This window comes from Rutilus rutilus (assembly GCF_951802725.1).
Source record: "Rutilus rutilus genome assembly, chromosome: 4".
Lineage (NCBI taxonomy): Eukaryota > Metazoa > Chordata > Actinopteri > Cypriniformes > Leuciscidae > Rutilus > Rutilus rutilus.
Window position 1 is genome coordinate 16,213,062 of NC_140212.1, and position 26,570 is coordinate 16,239,631.

General features: G+C 38.7%; 1 protein-coding gene across 7 annotated transcripts in view; it reads left to right on the forward strand.

Annotated features, from left to right (window-relative positions):
- Window positions 1-26,570, forward strand: part of syt1a (synaptotagmin Ia) — a 218,285-nt gene that overhangs the window by 142,599 nt on the left and 49,116 nt on the right. For 2 of the 7 annotated variants that reach the window (XM_084406911.1, XM_084406914.1), the window contains exon 1: window positions 563-850. The exons of the other annotated variants lie outside the window; for them this stretch is intronic. The gene's annotated coding sequence lies outside the window, so the exon portion shown is untranslated. Of the gene's footprint in view, window positions 1-562; window positions 851-26,570 lie in introns of those variants that run through there. 7 annotated transcript variants of the gene reach the window in all.

A 26,570-nucleotide genomic window follows, 5' to 3' on the forward strand; every position in this document is an offset into this window, starting at 1 on the left:
AAATTTTTACCTTCAATATTATAGTAGGCTAATGAAGCATTGTAGGCTCGCTGACTCCCATAGTTTACAGCATTAGTTAAGAGATTTGTTAAGAGATTTGAAATTTGCCATGCATTGTACCTGATATCCAAAATAATCAATATTGAATCGAATCGGAATCGAATCGAATTGCAAGCTTGTGAATCGAAATCGAATCGAATTGTGAATTTTTTGTCAATACCCAGCCCTAATAATAATATTTACATTTAAATCATGTGACTGTCAATGACCCCATCAAAACAGACCTGTGATGCATGTTTGAGATATGCAGTGTATACTGCACTGTATTCAGTTAATAACAAGCTGGTATTCCCTTCCAAATATAACCTTAGTCACGTCAAAGATATGCTCATCCATGTTTGTGGAAGACAAAAGCAGAGGAAGAGCATGTTTGTTGAGTAAAGAAACATAATGTATGTACAAGTGAGAGCTTGTGTCACAGCGAATGAGAGAGTGCCTGGAGAGAGAGAGAAAGAGAGAGAGAGAGTGTGCGCATGTGTGATGAGAGAGAATGACAGTGTGTGTGAAAGAAAGAGATAGGAAAAGGGAGGGTGTTGGGGGTAGGTGGGCGGGAAGACGAGTAGGAAGGCTGAGAGAGAGAGAGAGAGAGATTCAGTGAGCGTGTCAGAGCCGTGTGTAAGAGAGGGAGAGAGAGAGAGAGAGAGAGAGAGAGAGCGCGTGTACACAGGGCATCCGTATTTCTGCAGGACAAACGGAGGTGTTTTCACTCAATTCAATTTCAACCTCTAGCTCCTGCTCTACCTGCCATCCAGCTCTGAACAAAAACCCAGGAGTGACTACTGACCGCCAGGTAGGGACACTTGACTGTACTGAGAGCAGTGTTTGTGTTAGTTACTTACAGTATAACATCTGTAGCTAAGTGTACTGAACTGCTTCAGGAGATTCTAGTTCAAAGGATATGATGCTTTGGGTTTTAAAGTCTTGGAATGGATTAGATAACAAGATCTGACTCCGCTTATATGATGAGAAAACTACACTATGTGCCTATGTGCATGCATATGTGTTGTGGTTATATGCTCAGCCATGTGAAAGCATTTGTATTTCATTATCGAGTGAAAACAGTTCTCAATAGCACTCAGTAGAGTGTGAGACACTGCTTCCTACCTCCAGTGCATCGTGACGACTGATTCCAGGAGGAATAACTTCAGTAGCTTCCTGCCGTCTACTGCCGCTCTTACTAATTCTACACCGGTGGCGAGGAGGTCATCTCCAAACATCTCTCTCACCTGTTTTCTTTGAAAACTGTCAGTTTGATGGCAGCAAGAGGGTCTTTTCAGGCACGACTGTTGTTTACAAAGCGCATTTAAGAGGACGGATTGCTCTCTCTAAACAGTAGACATGGGCAGGCAGAGAAACAGGGATTGTCTGTCACTACAGTGGTGAAATTATGTGTATGGGCTTTGTGATTGTATCCTACACACCCCTTCCCCCACATGCCCACACATAGCTTTCATCTCATATCCTATTTTTCCCAGTAGAGTTTGCAGCCCTGGCTGTATGGAGTGATCAAACCTCAAGGCGCTATCACCTCCCGTACAATCATTTTCCCCCCGCCCTTCACTCTCTCAGTGATGTCAAACTACACCTAATTGACAGATCTCTTCCGGTTTCACCATTTTCAGCCACTCTGTTCAAGTTAAAGCCCCGTTCCTCCATTAGCTCTTGATCTAAGAATGGAACAAAGGGGCTGCTGGATTGCGGTTAACATGCACAGTTGTTCCCTCATTTCGAAACATGAAAGAGGGGAAGAATGGCTTATTGCGGAGCTTCAAACAACTTCTCTCCATTTGGTTATCCTGCCTGGCATGATCCTCAAAAGCCACTGCATGCCATCCACCTCTTCTTTTAAAATGGATCTTTTCTTAATCAAAGCAAACTGCACTCTAGTTCCCTTTCTTTTTCCCCAGAAGGCTGTTTTACATCAGTTTATTTCACATTGCTTTTGAATGTTAATTTGTACCTTTAAGGTGGTACAGAAGATGTTACGGACATTTGTTTCTGTATGGCTGGTGGCTTGTCCACCTCGACTTGAACTTAAACTGCCACCCCTCTTGTTTGGTTTAGTACCATGGAGACTGGTTTGAATTGAGTCCATTGTCAATAAGTGCAGAAATAAACAATCCGTGTGTGTGTGTGTGTGTGTGTGTGTGTGTGTGTGTGTGTGTATCTAGCTGTGGCGCCAGATCTCACACAGCATCAATAGTTAATGAGTGAAGCTGGCAAAAGCTCTATTGATATGTCTGTTTTTGTTTTCCAAACAGCTGTGTAATTTATATGAGCTTTATTTGACAGAAGGTGAAAAAAAAAAAAAACTATAGACATGGAGGAGGACAGTATTGAGATTAGGGGTTGACCTGAATGTGCCAGTCCCTCGTAAAATATGCTGTTACAAAGTCAAAGTCATGCAGAGAGAAGACCCACATGCTTTTGTGTGGAAGACCTAACTGAAACTAAACTAGGTGTAAATGGCATGTGAGAGGTTGCTTGTTAGTGTGCATATGCAGTGTGGTGACAAGTGTTAGTCTGTATGACTGTTTCCCCCATTTTTTTGGACGGTATTTGAGCTAGTCAACGCTTTACTTGCTGTTAGCGGGATGTTTGTTTTTTTTCTCCCTCTCCTCACGACCTCACTAACTGCGCCTTGTGATTGGTCGTCTCTCTCACACTCCACGGGAAGAAATTACAGAGTGGAATTAAGGTCACATGATCAGCGATGTGGGATTCTGTATTTACAATCTTCTCTTTTTAATCTCCCCTATAGACTCTCTCTCTCTTTCTCTGTCTCTCTCTTGCTGCAGATTTGGATTATCTAGCGGATTTATCCTGCTGTCAAAAATTAGCTGTATGATTGTCTGCTTAGTGTACACGTTTACCAAGCAGCTGGTTCAAGCCATAAATCCTAATAAAAATAAATAAATAGAGAGAGAAAAAAATACATATCTGCAGATGGCTATATTGGAGCACAACACTGTGTGTAGTCTTAACCATGTGTACACTGTACAGCTATGAAAGCTAAGAAATGTATGATAGTTACTGATATTATTATTTTTTTTTTTCCCTACTGTCTTAATGCTCCAATCCAAAAGGTGTTCACACAGGGCGTGCTCTAACATGCAAAGCAGCAAGAGTGAACAGCTAGTAAATGAACCTAGTCATAAAAACATCACAAAGGACGGAGTGTAGTTTTCCCATTGAAATTGTTATTACACAATCCAAAACCAACCCGAAAGAATGCTAATAAGAGTTATCTATGTATCAAAAAGGATCATGTAACTGAAAACTGATATCTTTAACTTGTCTTAACACAGTGCTTGCGGCGTAAGACAATGGCCACAGATGTTAGTCTGACACTTGTGTAAATAGTTTTTTTATTTTTTATTCACCAGACGAAATGCAAGAAATGCCCTCTTAGGTGCTAAGGAGACTGTTGACAGCTCTGAGCAAATAAGCTTTGTAGCCACCCACAGAGAGTGCGCTTTTCCATACTCTTCAACACGACACACAGCTTTCAGCACTTCTTGCTTTTGGACAGCGCCACCTGCCTCAAAGCTTTCAGCACCGGACAGCAACAAACTTCCAGGCTTTACGCAAGGGAGCTGCTTTCAGAATCGCTATTTTAAGGACAGCGACAATGTCACTATATACAAGTTCCTCTACATTTACCTTTTGCTCTTTCCATACCAGAAATTAATAGGGAGAAAAATGCCCTCCAAAATTGGGTGCAAATATGACTCTCTGTGATATTTCCCTTTGTAGTTAGTGGTACTTTCTTAGGCATCATTGTTTATTTTCTTTATTGATCAAAGCTTAAAAAATATATAAATTGATAAAAAAGTTAATATATATCTTTAAAAAAAATATATGTTTGTTCCATTTTAAAGAAAATAGATATCATTTGTCTAATGATTCAGACTGAGAATTTGTAAATAAATTGAATAAAGATTACGTTTTTTAACATTAACAGATGATACAAGTTATGCCTTAAGTGCTCTAAAATACTGAAATTGCACAAAAAAAATAAGAAAAATTACATTTCATTTTGGTTAGCAATAGCATGTTACATGCTCATCTTATTTTCAGATGAATGAGCTATAATGTACTTTTCTTTCTCATTAGTATGCTATTGCAAAGTATGGGTCCTTTAAGCATTACATAACGCAGTGACGGCTGATGTTGACTCGTGCAGCCATTCTATAGACTCAGCTGCTTTCTTGAAATCACTGTGGCGCCCATGTAGTGCATATGTGTTCAACATGTTAGCTATATCTGGTTGGTCACGCATATTTGTGGGACATGCTAAATAATGAATTGCTCTTGTGTAAGTTAAAATTGTTGCACAGAGAGCTAAAGTTGTTTCTTTTGAGACAACATGCTGTATTTCATGGTCAGAATCGATGTTATTAATCCAGCCTTGACCATACTAAATATGATGTATTACTCACCAATCTTCTGACAATTCACCCTATTGATTTTAATACCTAATTCTTTTTGGTACATTGTGAATACGTGTTAGACATGAAAGCCAAGCAATAACGTAGATCAGTGATTCAGATTTATTGTGCAGTTAAAAGTTTCCACCAATTCAGAGATGATTTGTGCAGTAATGTAATGCATGTTGGGCTTCAATCATTTGATAATGTAATGTTGTGGCGCTTAACCCACATTCACGTAATTGTTCGATTTGATCTACACAATGTATATAAAGAGCTTCAATGTGACAAACAGAGGCAGATGACACAAGCTGACCTTGAATATGTCTGACCCCTCAAAAGCTGGTTCGTTCTTGAGGGAAGCGCTGCTAAAAGCTGCAGTGCTGAACTGAACCAATAAATATGACATGTGAAGACGCACGTCCACAGTCTCCCACACGTGCAGCCAACACATGCAGTTGCACGCAAACAGAACATGACTTCTCAGTCTGCGAGTCAACCCACCCTGCTGATGTCTCGTAATGATAATCACAGGTCAAAAGCTGTTTGCTTGTAGACGGATAGCAGGGCAATAATCTGGTCGCTCTCTAGAACCAACCCTTGTAAGCCTGTCACCTAATTGAGACAGCATGGTGTTGCGGACCATGGTCATTTGCATGTGTACATTAGCATAATTGAATAGGCATGAGTTAAGTGTGTTTCAGTAGGCTGTTAATAACATGGCCCCCGCACCACCAGATAAATTAGTTTCTGTTATTTCTCCTCCTTGCCGCCGTGAAGAGAACGTAACCATCCGTTTGCTCTCAGTCCCCCTCATCTGTCTTTTCCTTCCTTTTCTCCTTCCCTCTGTCCACTGTCGATGAGTTGAGGTCAGTTTTCCCTCCCCCTGAGGGTGTCTAATACTGTATATTCTGTCTACAATCCACCCGGATCATTTTGAGCTCACTTACTCAAGGAGCTCTTCAGGACTTGACCAGTGCAGTCGACTGTGAAGATTCAAAGACGGAAAAGGCACTGGGTTATATCTGAAACAATCGGCTTAATTATTTTAGCACTTGAGAATGTCTCTCCAAAGGTCCAGGTGCATGTTCACTGGGTTTGTTCCACAGGTGGAGCAACCAATGCGTCTAACAGATGAGACCGAAAGCAAAGAACAGCAAAATGTTGGAAGGAGGTTTTTTTTCTTCTTTTTTTCTTTTTTTTTTCAGCTGTTGTTTTTTGCAATGGAGCGTGTAAACGGGGCACTGCCGGATTCTGTGAGCACGAGAAATGCTTGCTCTATTTACTCTTCCTCTTCACTCCTATTCCCATTTAAACGGCCAGTAATATTTAATCTTCAGTTCTCCAACCAATCAGATGAGCTTCTGATTCTGAATTCAGAATTCTTACTGCTCTTCCTCCTACACTTACCTAAGAATTTTAAGTAACTTTTTTTCATTATAGGGTGCTACTAGTAAAACATTAGGCATTATTTCACAATAAACATGTTGGCTAGTATTCTGTATTATTACAGATAACAATACAGGGCAATTAAAAAATAGATATATTAATAAAAGCTTGAATATAAAAATATCATTATTATTATTTAAGCTTGTGTAAAATGTCTGAACTTTTTGTAATCTGCTCAAATAATGATATTTGTTTGAAAATAGGAGTAGAGCACAATGCATTGTGGTATCTCAAACAGTGTGCTCCATGTAGGTCATCCAGGTATTCACATTTTGTGTACAGTAATTATACGTACTACATACTGTGGTATTAGTAGGACTCACCTGTTAGCATGCTCATTGAAACATAGCCTATGTTCCATGTCAATAGTAAAAAAAAATTACTACATAAAAGTAGTTTATGCAAGCCCTATTACCATACTGTATGTCTCCAGAGTCATTTTGTGCTACTGTATTTGCTCTTATTTAACACCTGAACACGATAGCGGCTTATGCATTCAAGACATGTTGTCCTTTCTATATTAGTAATCATACATTGTTAGGAATGTTATGCATTGTTATTTAATTCATTTATAGTAGAGAGATTATATACAGTAAGCCACATCCATAAAAGATGCTGTGGTTCCTCCTCTCACCTGAATTACGTGTTGACTTCCTTATGGGTCAGTGAGCTAAATCACTTCATTCTGCACAGTTGACATGTACTTCCCGACCTCTAAATAACCCTAATGACCTTCCGATTGTAAGATCTCTAATCTCTGACACCCTCCAGTCTCCACTAGCTTTTATAGCTGTGCGTTTACAATGGCTCAGTAGCTGCATGTCAAATAAGTCACTGTGCCTTAATTAAAGGCAAGGGAGTGCTTTCTTAAGAGCCCAGTGATGGATTGAAATCTTACGAGTCATGACTGTATTGATGAGAGGAAAGTAGCCCTTCTTATCTCTAAATGTTCTCCTTTTTCTTCCTCCGTTTGCAAGCACGCTCCTGCTTGCCGGCATTGACATGTTCGCTGGGGAGAAAGATTATGCGGGAGTGGATAGTAATTACGGCTCTAAGCCAGCCATTTGTGAGGCCTTATCAGTCAAATGATCGCGGTGTGGATCACATTAAAACACAAAGGCTGTGGCATGTCCTAAATGCATTTTTCCATGACCTGTTATTCCATCTTACCCTTTGTTGGCAGAACGTTTTCTTCCGTATCCCCCTTGACCAGTTTCCATAAGGAAATTTAGGCATTAGAGGTATGAGTATGTTTATATCGCAATATAGATATTTTTATTTCATTACCATAATTTAACATTTTATCTTGATGGATGCAAACATAAGGTTATGAAAAGCTGATTCACATTATATAATATACATTTCTTAGCACATTATAGAAATCATAATAACCCCATTAAAAGCCATTAAAACATGCCTAAGACTTTTGCACAGTACTGTATGTAAAGGTTATAACCTTGTAGGAGCTGGAAGTAAAGAAATAGTTAAAAATTCGGTCACCCTCATGTTGCTCCAAATGACGGGGGTGAGTAAATGACATAAATTTCAGCTTTTTACCTCTCTAAAGACCTTGACTCTGGATTCCAAGTCTTGAGCTGAGCAGAGAAATGAGTAAATTAGGAAAAAAAACACATCCTGCGGCAACATCACATCTCTCTCTCTCTCTCTCTCTCTCTCTCTCTCTCTCTCTCTCTCTCTCTCTCTTTCCATCTCATCATGATTAACGGCAGCAGATAAATTTCATGCATTATTCATCCACTCTGCCACCTTCACCTGCAGAGTGGAGGCTGATTTTCAGGTGCCGCTTTGTTCCTAAAAAACTTTAGCCACAATGACAGTTTGATAAAATCACTTCCCTCAGGGCCAGTGTTCTCACTCATTTAGCTCTTACTGGCAGGCCGAGTCACTCCTAAAGTTTGTGGATCTGCCCGCGAGCTCCTTTCCATCTGGAGAGATAAAAATATCAAAATCAAAAGCATGCCTTAATCAACTTCAACACAGAATGCTATATTTACCATTTGAGTATTTACCCATGTTAATCCATATTCACAAGTAACTTATATCATCTTAATGGTATATATCACAATATAGTCATTTTTTGCTGGAAAATCTACAAAATGTGGTTAATATATTACATAACAATGTTTGTATGCTTATTTGGATTGTCAAGTTAAAAGTTTGGCAAATAAAAAGTACTTAATTTTATTAATTTTATATTTTTATTTTGGAAATGATGGGTGTAAAATAAAATATATCATTATTCATAACAAATGGGTCTGGCATCAGCAGACCAGCAAAAATAGCTTTATGTTTTGTAACACTGGAGTTGAAGGTGAAGTGTGTCATTTTTTTAAAATAATGACACACTGAATAATAACTGTTTGCTATTGTTTTTTTTAGAGCTGCTTTACAGCAGAATCGAGTTCTGTTTGCATCATCGAATCCTTATTTACCTGTTATCACTGTATGTATAAATAAAAGTGATTTACCTGTTAACACTGTATATATAAATAAAGGTGACTTGACTTTGTCACCAAATTAGAATTCGAATTTTTTTTGCTTTCTGCTATTGGCCAGACACAAAATATAGTCCCACACTGTCCAAGATTTCTTTCTTTCTATTTTTGTGACAATTCATTATGTACTGTACACCCACTTAAATCAATTACTGTGGATTACGTTTGATTAACTTTGTCCCTTGTTAATCTAACAATTCATACTTCACAAATTCATTCTGTACTCAGAACAGTTTTGTTTAAACTAGAGCCTGCATTCACCACAGCTCATAACACTGGGTCTTGGCGTGGCTTAGCTGTCAGTGTAAATCATTCACTAGCCCACTGAGATGATAAAGCCCTGGGAGAAATGAATTACCCAGGATGCACCGGGTGTGCCAGGCACAGACAGGATGAGAGAGTGGCTAATGTTACCCACCTACCCATTCCTCAATCTCTGGATTCGGCTAGTGCAAGCCAGTCACTGGCAGTAGTGCGGTCAAAAATAATGGAAATGCGAGGGGTGTCTATGGCATGACTATAATAAATGCCATGAAAAACCTTGAGATGAAGCGGCACAGATTGAGGGACCAGTCTTACCTTTTAATGGAGCCCTTGACAAAAATTTGCATTAGTGCTGCAGGCGACCAATTCTGTGTACTGTGCATAATGCAGTCTATTGGGGACATGCACACACACATATACACAGATATGCATGACTGCACTCATAACAGTCACAGAACTCAGCCATTTAGCCAAGCACACTGCAGATGCATTACAGATAGGGTCGATCTTGGCATTTTCGATTTCCAAACAGCAAAACGCACTATAATATAGGGATAGAATATGATCTATGTTTGAACATGCAGCACTACAAATAAATAAAACAAATTCCGTTTCTAAATTACAGCGACTAAACCATATCATTTTGTCCAGCTTTTTTAAAATGTGTGTTCTCTGTTTTGTGTGCCAATCCATTCATCACAACACCATCACAAAAACTCTAAGGATGTGAAAGACATTCCTATTGGGCTTAGTGAGAGAATGACCAGACTGAGGGGACAAGTAGGGTGAGACGTAGCCTGCGCCACATGGCCATTTCTGCTGTCATTCCACCATCGCCAATGGTTGCAATGACATGCCAGAATACTGTTCGAAGCGCCAAATCAGAGCTAATCTGGAGGTTGAGGACAATGGCCACCCAGGCTTACATTGTGTGAGGGAGCTTTTAGCAATTTCCTGGCAGGAATATATTTTTGGGTTAGAAAGCAGCAGTCTGCATGAATAAACAAAAGTTCAGTCTTACATGGACAATTCCTTTTTTGAAAGAGAAAGGACATAATAACACTAGTAATTATTGATCATTATAATTCACCAAGTTATATAGTTTATTAGCCTAATTGTTTTATGGTAAGCTGCGTAGCAACTAGCTATATAAAGTTCAGAAACAGGTTTGTGTATATTAGCTACTCATTGAATGCTTATCTAATTAGAATTTAGGAGTCAGAACTATCCGTTTTATAAAGGCAACAGTTTACGATATGGTTCAGTTTGTTAACATTAATAAACGTATTACATATTAAATTAAATTACATATCAATAATGCTAATTCATGAAAATACTATCTTTTATTTACTGATTTATTACTAAATTATTCATTTATAATATATTCTCTTATGTAAATTTATGCAATTATAGATGTAGAAATGCACTTTAAACAAAATTGACAAATGCTGTAAAAGTATTGCTCTTTATATCTTAAAGTTCATTACATACTTTAGTTCTGTTACCTATTATGATAACTACAGTTACTAAAGTTAACAAATTCAACCTTATTGTAAAGCGCTGCGCTTATAATTCCCCCGATAGCACTTCTGTACTGCAGAAGCACTAAACAAAGACACTGACAATAAAATCCCTATGAGCTCATATTTACCTCTGTAGCACAGTCATCACTGTTTGGTCACATGTGTGTGTTTATGGCCACTGAAGCATGCTGGGAGAGCTGGCAGAAGGGGATGGAAGGGGGAAGTGACCCCATGTCACGTTTCACTGCACACAATGCAGGGTGGACTGGGAGTATTGGAATGCCCAATCAGCAGAGAGGAACTAATAAATATGAGTCACCGCCAGGGCTTTGTGTGCACTCCAGCAGCCCAAACAGAATGAACCCAAGGTTATAATGTGGAAGAACAACAGATTAAGGTCGTTTTATTTATTTGGTTATGGCTGTTTTTGGATATAGATCTCTTCAACAAATATTATTTCTATTTACTAACGTATATGGTACTTTCTGACTTGACAACCCCGGTTGCAGAGCTTGCTTTTTTGGAATGTGTGTGTAAGTGAGAAAGCTTCAGCTAGCAACAAGCTCCAGAATTTGGTAATAGCCTCTATCAAACAGGAAATCGACAGAAAATGGCCTGAAATTGTAGGTAAAGCAATTTATCTCAAATAATATCACCACATAATATCACATGGATGTCCCCAGCACCCTTTGAAGCTCCACTAGAGAACTCATCCCAAATTCTCAGCTACAATGATTTGGTGGGTGGGGAGATGGATGAATGGATGGATAGATGGATGGATGGGTAGGTAGGCAGATAGACAGACAAAAGAAACAAAATAGATTAAATGTTCAGTGTGTCAAGCACACTTCCATAGCCGTTCTTCTCTTCTCAGTTTGGGGTGGGGAGGACTGTCAGACAGTTCTGCCACTGGCTTATCTCCTCTCGCAATGTTTACAGATCTTGTTTTTCTGTGTGAACGATTCGCCACTTTAGAAGCCCAACTTTGAGCTTCTCTTTAGCAAAGTGTCACTCTTTTATCTGCTTCAATCTGCGCCATGCCTGGGGAGTCCATAATAAATGTGTTTACTAAACGTGTCACATACAGAATTATGCCTGTGCATACATTATTCCTATGGTCTCTACACCAAGATCGGTTGTTGCTATGGCAACAGCAATCCCTTGTACGTGGTTGTGGTAACCAGTTACTAGTTGATTCTTGGAATTAAATATCGATTCACCTTCAAATTTCACTCTTGACACACGAGAGGAAAAGATGCACTTTGTAGTTCAGCTGACCTATAAAGGCAGAGCTGCTTCAAGTTTATTTATAGACTTGTGGTGGGTGGGGGGGATGTCATTCAGATAGACGTGACTGCACTGATGTAAAAAATCTATAAAAAGAGTCTGATTCCTCTTCCAGTTCTCCACCTAGATGGTTAAAGAGATTATTTCAAAGACAAGCTCAATTTCCAGCATTCACGTCTTGAAGGAAGAAGGATGTACTCTAAGAATGAATTAGATCATGTCTTGTTTGAGGAAACGCATGAGCTACATAATCTAATCTACTGTTGCTGCAGTTTCCTCCACAGAATGATTTGATGGCAGCAAACATGCCCTCTAAAACACAACTTCATTGGAAGTGTTTGGCTTGCCATGTGCCATTACGCAGCAGGGGAGCTGTGTCCTTGCCATATTACGAGCACTGAAACGTTCTTTTTTTTCAGCAACTTCCTGTCTCTTCTCTGTAGAAATAAGCAGACCAGGGTGGAGCTGCACCCTTCTGGCTATAATCATAGCATTTTCTCCTGTTTTGTTCTGTCCGTCTGACGTGAAATTACGACGTTATTGGTTTTTAGAATCTCTTTTAGCTGCAAATGCATGCTGATTTTGTACAGAAAGACGTTTCCAGCATCTGCCAGTGTATCTGCCACATCCATCTTCAGGGCTATATGACAACTACCGATCCCCACATCCAGAACTAGACAAATGGTCTTGTTAATTGGAAAGAGCCATTCAAAATAGGATCATGGCAAGCATAGCAAATACCAACTAGTATACAAGAGATCACAATGTATTCCACTCACCTCCGAGATATTGTCGCATGCTGCTGGGTGCACGGAAGTAACGGATTACATAAAGTTTTAATTATGAATATTTTTCTTACAAAAATGCATCGCTTCACTTCAGAAGGCATAACCCCCTGGGGCCGTATGGATTACTTTTATGATGAAATTTACTCACCCTCAAGCTTAGGATGGCTTGAGGGTGAGTAAATGATTAGATCATTTTCATTTTGGGGTGAAAAATGAAAACACAATCTCATAAGTGACTAATTTGTATAGGCAGTCAGACAAAAATAAATAAATAGCTTATTTAGAGTAAAATGCATGGGATACTCGATTCAGTAGATATAGTTATAGTTATCATCCTCGGTCTGAATGGGCCTTTACGCTGATAAGAATAAAAATACAGAACATGCACAATTTTAATTAGACTGAACTTTTTTGATCAACGCTTTTCTGTATTGAATAAATTACATTGGAGATTGTCTAATTTTATGCAAAGGATGCATGTGAGGATGCTATAGAATCTGGAACACATCATATTCGTGCTGCTTACCTTTTCAGAGCAGCCTTCGTATTGGCACTGTACCTATTATGCCTTAAAATGCTCCCTACATAGGCACATCACTAGGCTTTAGAACACAGCCGTAGAGTTCCGTATTTATTCCCTGCTGTAATCATAGCTAAAAGAAGTCCTGTGACACTACCTCAAACAGTTCCTTAACTAGCACTGCTAGTACACATGTAAAACAAGCTTCAGGCTATAGTTTGTTTACTTAACATTCAGTGTGATTGTTCTAGTCTAGTAAATAAACAATAAGAGAGTAAAAAGGGAAAGAGAGAGATGAGCCAGGCACAGAGTGTTCTCCCTGCTGGGAAATTAGTGTCCATGTGCATAATTATGGGATTAACTAGATGAGGAGTGATTACTTTCTATTTTGTGTATGAGAGTCAAACAGCATTGTGTGCACTAGAAAACATCCCCTCCCGCATTGACCATCTGCAAACAGCCTCCATTTCAAATTCGATTAAACCAGTAAACACTCTGGTTTGTCTCCCAAGAGCAAACAGACTATGTAACTGAAGAGAAATTGTACAGGTCATACCTCAGGTTGGCCTAAAGGGTAGAAGGTCAGGGATATGTACTGTACTGTTTTAAATCATTTAAAGAGATTCACGTGATTCACAAAATCTAATGTTTTAGGGATTGTTCACCCACAAAATGAACATTGTGTCATCGTTTACTCATCGGCATGTCGTTCTGAATTAATTTTATTTTTTGTCTGTGGGGCAATTTTTCAAGAAAATCCTAGTCACTCTTATCAGTATAATTAAAGCGACTCTATTCCAAGTGTTCTGAAAACATAGCTTTGTCTAATAAAATCTCATACGGCTTGTGCGCATAAATATTTAAAATATTGGTCATTGTATGCTTTTATTGTATGTAAATGAGCAGCTTGGACATTCAGCAAAAATATTTTTTAATAGACTATTCCTTTACCTATGGGAATTTTGTAATATTATTTTTGTTTTCTCTTTGATGGTTATTTAGTGTGTCGGTTGCCATTTAAGTCACTTTAAGAAGCTTGCATGAGAAGTTCCACTTTGACCTCTCAAAGTGTTTCTCTCACTCAGGTGCTGCAGCATGCTGGCACGTAGGTCGCCCGCCCTTGGTAACAGCTGTGAAATATACAGCTCATTTCAGCTATGCCGTTGTTTCCTTTTTCTTTTTCGCTGAGCTTGTCCGGGGCCTTCAGGGCAGGCAGCTTTTCACAGTGTGTTTATGCAGCCTGTCAGCACCTGAGATCCGCTGAGCTGGCTGCTTCGGGCGCTCACTCCTCACAACCCAGCAACGGTCAGTCTCAGCCAGCCGGACCAGAAGGTTGCAACAAGGTCATGACAAAAGTCTTAGTGTGGGCTTCTGAAGTAAGATTTCTATTTACATAGACTACAGATTAGCGATGGTGACATACAGCAGGACTCACAGAACAAATCGTGGAATCCGAACGACGCGGTCAAGCTGCTGGTTGGCGGATCCAGATCGGCACGGCTGGTGGACTTTACAGTGGCATGAGTGAAAGATGCAACGTGTCACAGTGTGACACAGATGCACGCTGATGGAAGTGAGACTGACAAGCTCGCAGGCGCATAGGGACTTGAAATGGCAGATTGCTCCTTGTTGCGAAAGGTCTATTTTTGGGGCTACGCCGACACCCAATCTGAGGGTGACGAATGCAGCTGAATACATTCACACATTATGGAATTCATTGAATTGTACAAGGCTTTGAACTCAGGCTCTTTCATTAAAGATGCTGAATGTAACCTTTTCACTCTACTAAAGCATACAAATACCATAATATGTTTGCAGATATATAGAAAACATGCTAAGTTCACATACTCGTTTCTCTGAAAAACACTTCTACAGCCAGTTATTTTACTTTGAAATGTGCGTTCCGTGTTGGAAGTCTCCTCGGCTTTCATTGTCAGTTGCACTCGTTTCTGTTGCGTGTCCTCAAACTGGCAACCCGCGTGAGCATCAAGTCTGAGGAGGAGGGGGTGGGGGGAAACAACAATCGCCGATATTTCGAATTTTGACTGCAGTACCTATTTCAACCACTAGCTGTCATTCTTACAGACTGCACCTTTAACTATATACACAGATCTGTATATCTGTAATTCATTGAAGTGTCAAAAATATGGAATCAGTCCACCCGTTTAGTTTTTCTAGCACATTTACATGCCATTCAACAAGGCTGCTAAAACTCTTGTCCGCACAGTCAGGAGTAGACAGCTTTGTTCTAGCCTTCCGTCCCCCGTTGCTCGGAAACGATTCCGTAAATACTTCTTCCGCTCAGCGCTCTTCAAAGGACCCTGGACAGCACAGGGCTTAAAAAATCCTGCACCAAGTGTGTTGGGAGAGATGCTCATCTCTGGTCCCATGTTTACTGCTCCCGTGGTGAGCGGCTTGAGGCGATACCCTCCCGGCAATACTTGCTTATTAGCATGCAGATTTAGGCCAGCCTCTCCTGATAACACTTCTGGAGCTATTGAGTTGATTTTTCAATTTTGCACTGCTTATACCCTGCTTCCCTGCCCATAATAAAAATTTCCATCTTGACTATCACCACAAGTGCGTGCAAAAAAGCCGCATCGCTAATAACTACCTTTCTCTGAGCTACACCTCTCTGACAAAGGTATGCAATCACATCTTGTTCTTGTCTAGCATTGATTGCACGACATCGCTTGAGCTTCCAGTTGTTCTGTCATACAGTATATTTACTGTCATAAAGTAAATTGCAACAGAAGCGAAGCAAGTGCAGTTTGCTTGAGCAGCAAATAATCCTCTCTAAACATATTTAAAGACTGTGTGAACTGGTTTGAGTGTCAAAAATGCCAGGTTTGACATTTGTATTCAGAAAGGCAATTATGCTCTAGTCTAAAAGGACTTCTCAGTCCTTTTTATTTTCATGAACATTATAAGTTCTTCAGGTGTTCTTCACAATCACATGTCTTGGATGATGATCCCATTTCTAGATGCTGGCGTCTCCAGCAAGACATTCCTAGTCGACCAGTATCACCAGAAAGAACATGCTTGTCAACTTGTCTAACCAGCCTGAACCAACAAAGGTCCAATGCTGGTCTAATCAGTGTAAGACTGCAAAAGTAATATATAGTGTATGACTAAATTAAAGTGTTTATTTATCAATTTCATTGGTCATGAAGGAGAACAGCAATTTTTTATTTAAAAGCAGTCATTTGCAATTAGTCTGATCTGTGGAGGAAGCATATACTGACTGAAGGAGCCATTTTATAGCATGGCTGATTTCTCTCTCAACTCCCTCTCGGGCTGACTAACAGCTTGTTCAGTCAAGGGTTATCAGCTGCAGATGGTTTCAGACAATAAACATGATCAAATACGGGGGCGGTTTCGCCGAGGCGCCCTGGCTAAAACATGGTTTTGACGCTCTCTGGTCTCTATACATCCCTTTTCATTTGGTTTATTCATTCATCTTTCCACCTTTCTCCTTTATCAACTAATTTTCTGTCTGCTTTTTCTGTCTTCTGGATTATCATTATATAATTTGTTCTATTCACTGCAGGACATCAAGAGCTTGCACAGATCAAACACATCAACACATAAAAACTGAAAGAATGAACTTTGAGTCTGCAAATTATTTGTCTATTACCTGCTTTTCCACTCAAAGTATCTTCTAAAGTGAAGACCTTTCAGTGCAAAACACAATTTGTTTCATGTGACAATGCCATAAAGGAGCAATGGAGAGACCTTCAGCGCAAGGGCATGAATTCTGTTCTCATAACTCATCTTTGAAAATAGTTCTTTAAATTTGTAGAGTCTGAACTGACTATAAATAAAGGACTAGTTCAGTCAGATCTAAATCTAATGTTGTTCCAAATGACATTGGTTCTAAAATGTCACAATTTAAATGAATAACAACTTTTAACTTGCTGTCTGTTCCTCACACATTGCTATCATATGAGTTCAGAAGACTTGGAATATAGTGTAAAAAATCGTGTGGACCATCTTTATCATACTTTTGTGGTGCCTTTTTGTAATTTTAAATTTCTTTTTATGGAAAAGTGTACCAAAGAGATCTTCAAAACTTTGACTTTGCTGAAGTAAGTCATAATTGGTTTGAAACGACACAAGGGTGAGTGAATAATGACAAAAAACTTTATATAACAAACTAACTATTTAACTAATTATACATGTACTATACATCAGCCTTTTTAAAATGGAAGTTGTCAGTTATTCAAGGAGCTTAAGGAGCAAACCGTAGGGAGCCAAATAAGTGGTTATCCACTTATTTCTTTAGCCTTTATCCATTGAACACATTTACAGTGATTTATTGTGTTTACCACAACCAATCAGCATAGAGAATAGCTTGTCTAATTGTGGTGGACTATGGCTTGATTCTCTCAAAGGCTGCAGTTCTCCAAACCTCAATGGCCTCACAAATGATTAAGCCGTTTTGGCTCTACTGAGAGAATTTGCTGATTCTGTACAAAAAAACACATCACCCAGTTAGTCAGTGCTAATCGTGGTATTCAATATGCATTAATTCATGTAATGCAGTACAAAATATGCTTTGTCAGTTCACCACAAAGCGGGGGGTGGGGAATGGGATGGGGGGCAATCCATCGTTGTCTGAGTATTGTCTACTAAATTGTGTTCAGATTGGATTTTTTTATTGTGAAATCAGTCCCTGATTATCCTGCTTTGGATAACAATGTGTTAATTCAAGTTATGTTGCCCATGCATCAGCAGTAGAATGCTTACACTGTGCATTGGTTGCAGGTGCATTGAAAAAGCATCTAGTTTTGTTCCATTTGGCTAATGATCATACGAAAGCAAGGGTCTACTTCAACCACGATGCATTCTGATTGAAAGCCACTTGTGAAAAAGGAGGCATCTGACGAGGTCAATTGCAAACCTTTTCGTGCAGCAATTTCCACAACACAAGGTTGAAATGTGCACCCCTTCAACTGACTTCCACTCTACCTCCTCCATCTTCATTTTTCTCTTTGTTTCATTTCGACCTACCCGCAGGATTTCTTTCAGACAGTATCAAAAACTCATTCACCCTGCCTAAGCAAGACTGATGTGCAGCCTTTACAGTTTTTGGCCAAATTTCCCAGTTCGTTCTCCAGGAGTCCGTTTGTTTATCTGGCTTGTATTGCTCTATATAGATTCTGTCAGAATCGTCTACCATGAAATTACGGTCATCCTCATTCAGAGACTGCAACCATGCATAAGGACTTAAAAATTCATGTTGCTGCAGTCTTGATGTAATTCCCAGCTCCATCATTTGAACATGAAAATAAAATGCAGTGCCCCAAAAGAGCCAACATTTCAAATAAGAAAAATCAAAGAATTGCTGTTCACTTTGACTATAGAGGACGGAAATGGGGAGTGAATGGGGAGGATCTCTTTCATTTGAAGATGACAAGATTATTACTTCATGCAAAGATGATTCTGCTGCTTCAAAAGTCTCAGCACTGACCCTTTAAAAGGAGTACAACATTTTCAGTTTAATAAAATCGTATTGTGCTTTTCTACTATTGGAGTAGTGCTACTATGGGATGAATACATGGAATTTCAATTGATATCTTAATAAATCCATTGGAGTTTTTTGGCTGATTTTAGGCTTTATAATGACTTCCATTGAAACATGCCCGTTGTAAAGGAGAGATGCCTTGTATAATTCAGCCCTTCTTAAAGCAAGTATAAAGAAGCTTTGATGAGGTCACCATCCAGATTGCTCCATCTTGTTATAAAAGTGGTACCGAATAGGTCATTGAATTTGTCATGCATCCTGCGCTTCAAAACAAGATCTAAAATGCTGTTTCCACAGTGGAGGATGTCACGATACAGGTGCAGTGTCAGTTATGATGTCCTAAAAAGCCATCAGAGAAATCTTTTGGCATAAAGAGACAGAGGCTGTAGCATAAGCCCATCTACCATCCCCCTGTCTCATTCACCCAGCTCAGACAGAGTTTCCTAATGGTGCAATTTCAGATGTGCCTCTGGCAAACCCTCTCTTTCGTTCTCATCACCCTCTCCTCCCTCCCTCCCTCCCTTCCATACTTACTCCATGCAATCCCTGGACAGGGCAGGATGGAGGCCCCATGGTGAGTACGGTCGGGTGGCTTGACGGGAAGCGCCGGCCTTATGGTGCTACTGATGCTAATGGCCTGTTTAGAATAGCTGACACAAAGAAAAAGAACAGAGAGAGAAGAGATAAATGCTAAAGTAATTCGGCAGCAACTTCAAAGATATATTCCAGCTGTAGAGTCAAAACTTCCTGATTGCATAACAGGCCTGCATGGGTGTTAGGCCAGAAAATGAAATGGCCTGTTAACCAGAACTTGTGATATTGCCAAACTTGTCCTGATGCAAGTATGTAGACTCAGACTTTTTGCATTGGCTCACAGATGTGTTTGTAAAAACAGAACATTTATAAAATAATATTGAATATTTAAAGGGATAGTTCACCCAAAAATGAAAATTCTGTCAGTAATTACTCACCCTCATGTTGTTCCAACCATGTAAGTCTTTCGTTCATCTTCGGAACACAAATTAAGATATTTTTGATGAAATCTGACAGAATTTTGACTCCTCCATAGGCTTCCAGTGTGACCGAAACTCACCGGCCCAGAATAGTTATTAAAACATCGTTAAAATAGTCCAAGTAACTACAGTGGCACTACATTAAGTTTATCATGCGACGAGAATACTTTTTGTGCGCAAAAACAAACAAAAATAACGACTTTATTCCACTTTTCATTTCCTTCTCTCTGGGCCTCGTAGTGTTTTTGCGCTGCGCGTCTGTGTTGCACGTCATCACGCAACACACACATGACCGGCGTCGGCCAATAGTGAGCCTACGTGGTGACGTGTAACACAGACGCGCTGCGCAAAAACACTACGCGAACCAACTAGAGGTCCAGAGAGAAGGAAATGAATAGTGGAATAAAGTCGTTATTTTTGTTTGTTTTTGCGCACAAAAAGTATTCTCGTCGCTTGATATACTTAAGATTGAGCCACTGTAGTCACTTGGACTATATTAACGATCTCTTTAATACATTTTCTGGGTCAGCAAGTTTCGGTCACCTAGAAGCCTATGGAGGAGTGAAACATGGCTCAGATTTCATCAAAAATAGCTTAATTTGTGTTCCGAAGATGAACGAAGGTCTTACGCGGTTGGAACAACATGAGGGTGAGTAATTACTGACAGAATTTTAATTTTTGGGTGAACTAACCCTTTAATATATTTAATTTAATTTAATATATAATTGTACAATTTATAATATATACAAAATTATGTAGTCAGATTGTAATGTTTGTTTTTTAAATAAGTCTTTTATTTATAAAAAAAAAAGATTATTGACCCCAAACCTTTGAACAGTAATGTACATATAATTATTTTTGTAGTACATGAAATCTGTAGTAGCCTACATAAGACACATAAGACATGTTCACTGAAAAGATTAATTCTGATTTGTTCATTGACTCTTTCTGTAGGTTACTGTAGGTTCATTCAGTTTGTCTCTTTCACTACAGTAGCCTATATATATATATATATATATATATATATATATATAAACTTGGCAGTTTGTTGAGTCTCATCAGGCTTAAGTCAGGTAGCAGACCTCATAGACCTGCATAAATCACTAGAAAGAGAGATATCTCAGTGTTCTGGGAAAAACACTAATAGCCACTTCTGGAAATGGCTTACTTTGAACCAAGTGAAAGTACATTAACGTTGTCAATGGCTAGTTTGATACCAGACTTGCGCATAATGCTGGTGTTTACTCAAATGGATGTGTCCAAAGGTAAAATTAGGTCAGATTGATTGTGCAGGACATAATGACATGGTGGTTGAGTAAATATTTTCTTCATGCCGCAGCACAAAGACTCTAGGATTCAGGAACAGTGATATCTTTCCTCCACAGCAAATACACCCTAAGAGGTAGGAACCAGACTCACAGACTCATTTTGGCTCAGTCTGTCTGTCTTTCGCTGTCTACTCAGTTACTCCCATTTCCAAAATACCACTCAGCCATGCTTAATTAATTAACAGGCTCATTTAAATTTCCCACTGTCTAACTGCTGCATATGCAGACATTTAGAGAAATCAGCGCGGAAGAGAGGCCGTGCCGACGGTGCTTATAAAGAATCGGCTAAGCCTGCCGCCTTACTATTCATTTGTTGGGAATTAGCAGATGGCTTTATTTGACGGACCAGCCATCCGAAACACTTAACACTTGTTTTGCCTGGTGACGACACTACTGTGGGGAACCATTTGGAGTTTTCACACCTGAGTATGGAGCTGGATTTAACTAATTTTGCACTTTTAAAGGTTACACTGTGTCTGTCCACATGATCCTACGGCAGCAAGTGTTAAGACTCACCTTAGTTATCTCTCAGATCTGACTCCAGGTGGCGCTCTCACTTCCTCATTCTCTCTTTACTTGTGCCTCCCCATTCACTGGGCTGATGTCCCAGTCATTGAGCTGTTAAGAGAGGTGGGGATCGATAGGAATTACATTTCTCCTGCCATTTTTGGCATTGTAATTGGAGACGAGCCAGACGAGGTTATTTTTGTGGAGTCGATTGATAGGACCTTTTAGACACTGAAGCATCAAGACACCCTCCGCTTTTGACAATTCAGTTGCTACTATTACCAGTACCATCTCAACAAACCTATTCAGAAAGAAAGCAAGGGGAAAAAAAGAGAGAGAGGAAGAGTGAGAGATGTTTCCAATGTTTTTTACACAAAAATCCTTTACAAAAACGCTTCAACAAGATCAATATTCCCACTCCCAGCATTAGTCAAATGACATCTAAAATAGCTTTTGAACAGAGGCTAGATATCAGCACACATAAACTCTTTTAAATGCAAATCAGCTTTTAGTATGCTGTTGGTACATCTTTTAATATTTATATGTGACTCAGTAGTTTCAGTAGTTCAATCGCCATATAAGTGTTGAGGTGTACATGTGCACTTTATGTTGCTTAGTATTGTTCACTATCAAAAAAGCATCACAAGTATTACGTTGATATTACATGTTATACCAAGATAATAACACTCTTTGGTGTGTATTTTCGTTCTTACAGTGGGATATTTCCCCCCTTTTTGAACAAAAATAATAATTATTATTTTTACTATTATACCAAAAATAAGAACACTGCCAAAAACCTAGGAATTATTATTCCTAACAATTTCCTGTTTGATGATATTATTATAAACATATCCAACTGTCTATAAAAATTACTGAACTTTTTTTTTCAATTCCTTTGGAAAAATTGGTGTTTGCAATGAGCAGTCTAAAACTCTGAACTAACAAAAATATAGTTAGACACTCTCTGACAGGTTTGTTAGTGTCAATCGTAGCTTTGCCTGTGCAGTTGTAAATGACTGTAATGATTCTTGACTTGAGCAATGAAAACAGTCTTCACTTGATGAGCTTGACAGCTCTTGCTCTCTCTCTCTTTCCTCAATCTACTTATGATCATTATTCTAATTAGCTTTGATGAGTAAAACGTCAGTGCAGAACAGATTCTTCTGCCTCCAGACCTGCACAACCCTCAAGTCCTCGGGATCTGACTTATACTTCTACATATTGCATCTCATAAGTTTACATGCTGCCTTCAGAATCTGTACAAGAATTTGCATTAAAAATAAATCCGATTTTTTATAAAATCCTCTCATTTTTATTATAATTTTTGTTTTTTTTAAAGATAAATATCTGATAGATTCTGAAGAGGTGTGAAAACTTAAGCACATTAGCTTAAGTACACAAGCTTCAGTATTATTTATGTCATTGTATTTTTTCCACTCGCCACAAGCACAGTTAGTCCTTCACAGAAAGAGAGAGAGAGATGTTACAGCTTGTTGAGACATGCGGGGAGTGAGAAGTGGAAACATCAGTCAGACTGTCCTGTGACTGTCAATTCACATCAAAGAGGAGAATGCTGAACACTAGAACCACTGCACTGTAGATTACCTGTCATAATTCAACCATCTCACACACATACACACCATCACCAGAACCCCTTTCCATCACACTTCCTCTTCTTTCATCCTCACCTCTCTATCTTCGTCTATCACTTCCTTGTTCTGCTAGCGCGTGAAAAAACATACCAGAATTTACTTTATTCCCAAATAGAAAGCCACACTAATGTGCTTGTGCGTATAGACCAACTATTGCTGGTTAGTGCAGTTTGGTGTTGATCTAGCTGAATAGTCACGCTGTTTTAGTAACACTTAATTTTTTTGGTCCAAGTCTTTATGGTTAAGCTAGTCAAGAAGCTTCTTTTCAGTTGAGGGGTTCAAGTGTTTCATTACAGTAAATAATTCAGAGATAGTAAAATGATTTTCAGACTTTAAGTATACAGTTTGCTGGTGACAAGAAAGTACAATTAGTACGGTAGTATTTGGACAAAGCACGTTATAAATGACACAGACCCCCTTGTTGGAGTTTGTTTTCTATTATGTATAAGAGAGAATGTATCTAAATAACTGCCTTAATGTAAATTAAACCACATTCACAACTAATTTTACTTGCATAATGGGACTTTTTTATTGTTATTTGGGAGCATTATTTCATTCATTGCTAATTAGTTGAAAGGATAGTTGTGGGGCAAGTTATTATATTTTGATGAAAGATCAAAAACATAATTTGCACTGATTATGCGCAAGAAGTAAATGGTGTCAATTAATGTTTAGGAATTACATTTTAATATGCAAATTGGCATGCATGGTCGGTCGTTGTAGTTCAGATTTTCTTGATGATTTGAAATGTTACTTAAATCAAATCATGGCACACAATTTTTGAGTTTTAATTCTCCCAAAAAAATAATAATTTTCCAATTCAAGAAGATAGGAGCTGTGCATGACTAAAACGACTGCCCATTTGCACCAAGTGAATTGGCTGACATAAAAAATAAAATACAAAACCAAAGTCTTAATCCAAAATCCTCACCTCTGGGCTGTAAATGTAATACTGAATGAAAAGGTACAGGGAAGCAGTCTGGGTTGAACCATTCTGCTATTCTTCTAAATTAATCAAGAGGAAAACCTGAGGAGGTTTGGATTAGGCCAAAGCCTTCTGAGATTAGAAAAGACTCTCAGACTGCCTGTGGAAGTATGTAAATCACAAAACCAGTGCATTCATAGTGTTGCCAGCAGCGGTGGATTCATCTTTTTCATAGAGCCAGTCCACAGGATAAAATCCTAAAATGTAGAGTGTTACGTAACGCTGAAAAACATTCAAATTCACACTCTCAGGACAAACAGCCCTTGCAAGAACATACTGACTGCTTGTGTGAGCGTGTGTGTGAAGTGCCAGCTGCAAAATACCCTCTTTATCTACAAAAAAATGAAAGACTCGCCAACGTGGGAGTCATGGAGAGAGCAGAATGAGTTGTTAAGAGCTGCATCTGTGGAAGAAGCACAGTGCAAATTAATGGATAGATGGCGTACCACAAATCTCAGGGGAACCATGAGGCGGGACCCTGTCTATAAGTAGTGATGTCATTTATGAGTGTTTTATCAGCCCACAGAGTTTTGAGCCAGTTATATTATGGTCAAATTTGCCAATATAAAGTGGTTTCTTTCTAGAGCCGCGGTCTTGTACAACAGTGTAGACGGACTTGTGGCGGTGGAGGGTCAGGTGTCCTGTGCACTGAGAGTTTAGCCGATCCCATTCTTTCCTTTTCAGTTAGAGAGGTGTACAGGGATCTTACAGACACTGTAAATCACAGGTGAGAAGGGCAGTGAGAGAGAGAGAAAGAGAGAGGTCGAGCCCTTGATCCAAAAGCAATCTGCTAGCATGCACTGCATCACATCTGACACCCACCTATAAAGAATAAAACGAGAAGTAATAGGGTATACCAATCAATTCTTTTTCCTTTCTTTCTTTCTTTCTTTCTTTCTTTCTTTCTTTCTTTCTTTCTTTCTTTCTTTCTTTCTTTCTTTCTTTCTTTCTTTCTTTCTCATACACACACACACACACACTCACACACACACACACACACAAACATGTTGGGTTTTCATGTTGTATGGGGACTTTCCATAGATATAATGATTTTAATACTGTACAAACTGTATATTCTAACCCGTAACCCTAACCCTACCCATAAACACAACCCTCACAGAAAATTTTATTCATTTTTACATTTTCAAAAACATCTTTCTATATGATTTATATGCTGTTTTCCTTAAGGGGACCAAAAAGATGTCCCCACACGATCAAAAATGACTGGTATTACTGTCTTTGTGGGGACATTTACCAGGGCCACACACACACACACACACACACAGGGTTTCAATGTTTTATGGGTACATTCCATAGACATAATGATTATAATGTACAAACCATATAGTATCCCCTATTAACCTAGGATTTATAAGCTGTTTTCCTCATGGGGACCAGAACATTTACATTGTGTCCCCATAACATGGGGTTTACCAGAACCACACATACACACAAACACACCAGTAACCTGGCTGCAAATGTAATCATATTGTTGCTGTTGTTTAATCACCCCTCTGCCCTTGTATGACATAATGAGCTGTTTAGCGCTTGCTCGAACACACATTAAGGCTTTTATACAGTCCATATTCATCAAACCCATGATGAAGAATTGAACTGAGAATGCCTAAATTCTAATTCATTTTGAATGGAGATTGCAAACAGTGAATAATTGAAGTTTATAAATTGACCTTTAAGGGAAATAAAGTTAGAATGGAATGGAAAAATAAACATTTACATTAACATGTTCTTTAGATATAAATAACCATAAACATGATGGCGTTGTAGGGTCAGGTGTCCCTGAACAATATGTGAATATGATGTATTTGCAGATATATTCATTATAATTTATATTATTTAATAAATTAACTTTTGCCTACTTGTGTTTTAATAATTTAACTTCCATTTTATATATCAATTATGGATGAGAAGTAGAACAAAAAAAAAACTGATTTAATATCAGTAATAAATTATTTGAAGTCATATCCTTCTTTTCTGTGATATACCACGCGTTTTCTGGAAGTTAACAGGACAACATAAGCTAAAACATTGTCCTTTTTTCTTTCTTTTTTTCCAAGTCAATTCAAACTCCAGCATTTTTACATTTTGCCTTTGTTTTTAAGAAATGTACTGGTTGCATCTATTTTGTCTTTGTATTGTAGATTCATATGTATTTATATTCATAACACTTATATAAGTGTACCACACAAAAATACCACACAGACAGAGTGGTATCCCATCATGCTCTGCTTCACCTTGTCACTTCTGATCTTTCTGAGCGAGCTTTTTTCCTCTAACCCCAAGGGTCCTGGCCTCTCCTGTCCCATTCCCCCCTTCACTGTCTGCTGTCGTTTCTTCCTCACTCTGTCTATTTCTCTGTCCTCCTTCCTGTTATTTGAAAGATATCCTTTTTTAACCCCCATTGTCTGTGTCTGTTCACCTTAATGTTATAAAATGGCAGCAGACATAGTACAAAATGGAGAGCTGTGAGTTTCACATGGTGGACAGACAAGATACAGATCTATATAGAAGTTTATAACATTTTCTCTTGCTTTTTGGTATTCTTTTTTTTTTGTCATTTGTGGGGGGGTTATATCATTACTGACCTGTTAATAACAGCACATTCTGATTTTTTTTAAATGTAACTTAAAGCTGAGCAGTTAGACCTTACTCATATGATATTAAAATCACAAATGAGATCTCTATAATATCTCGATTGTTTCA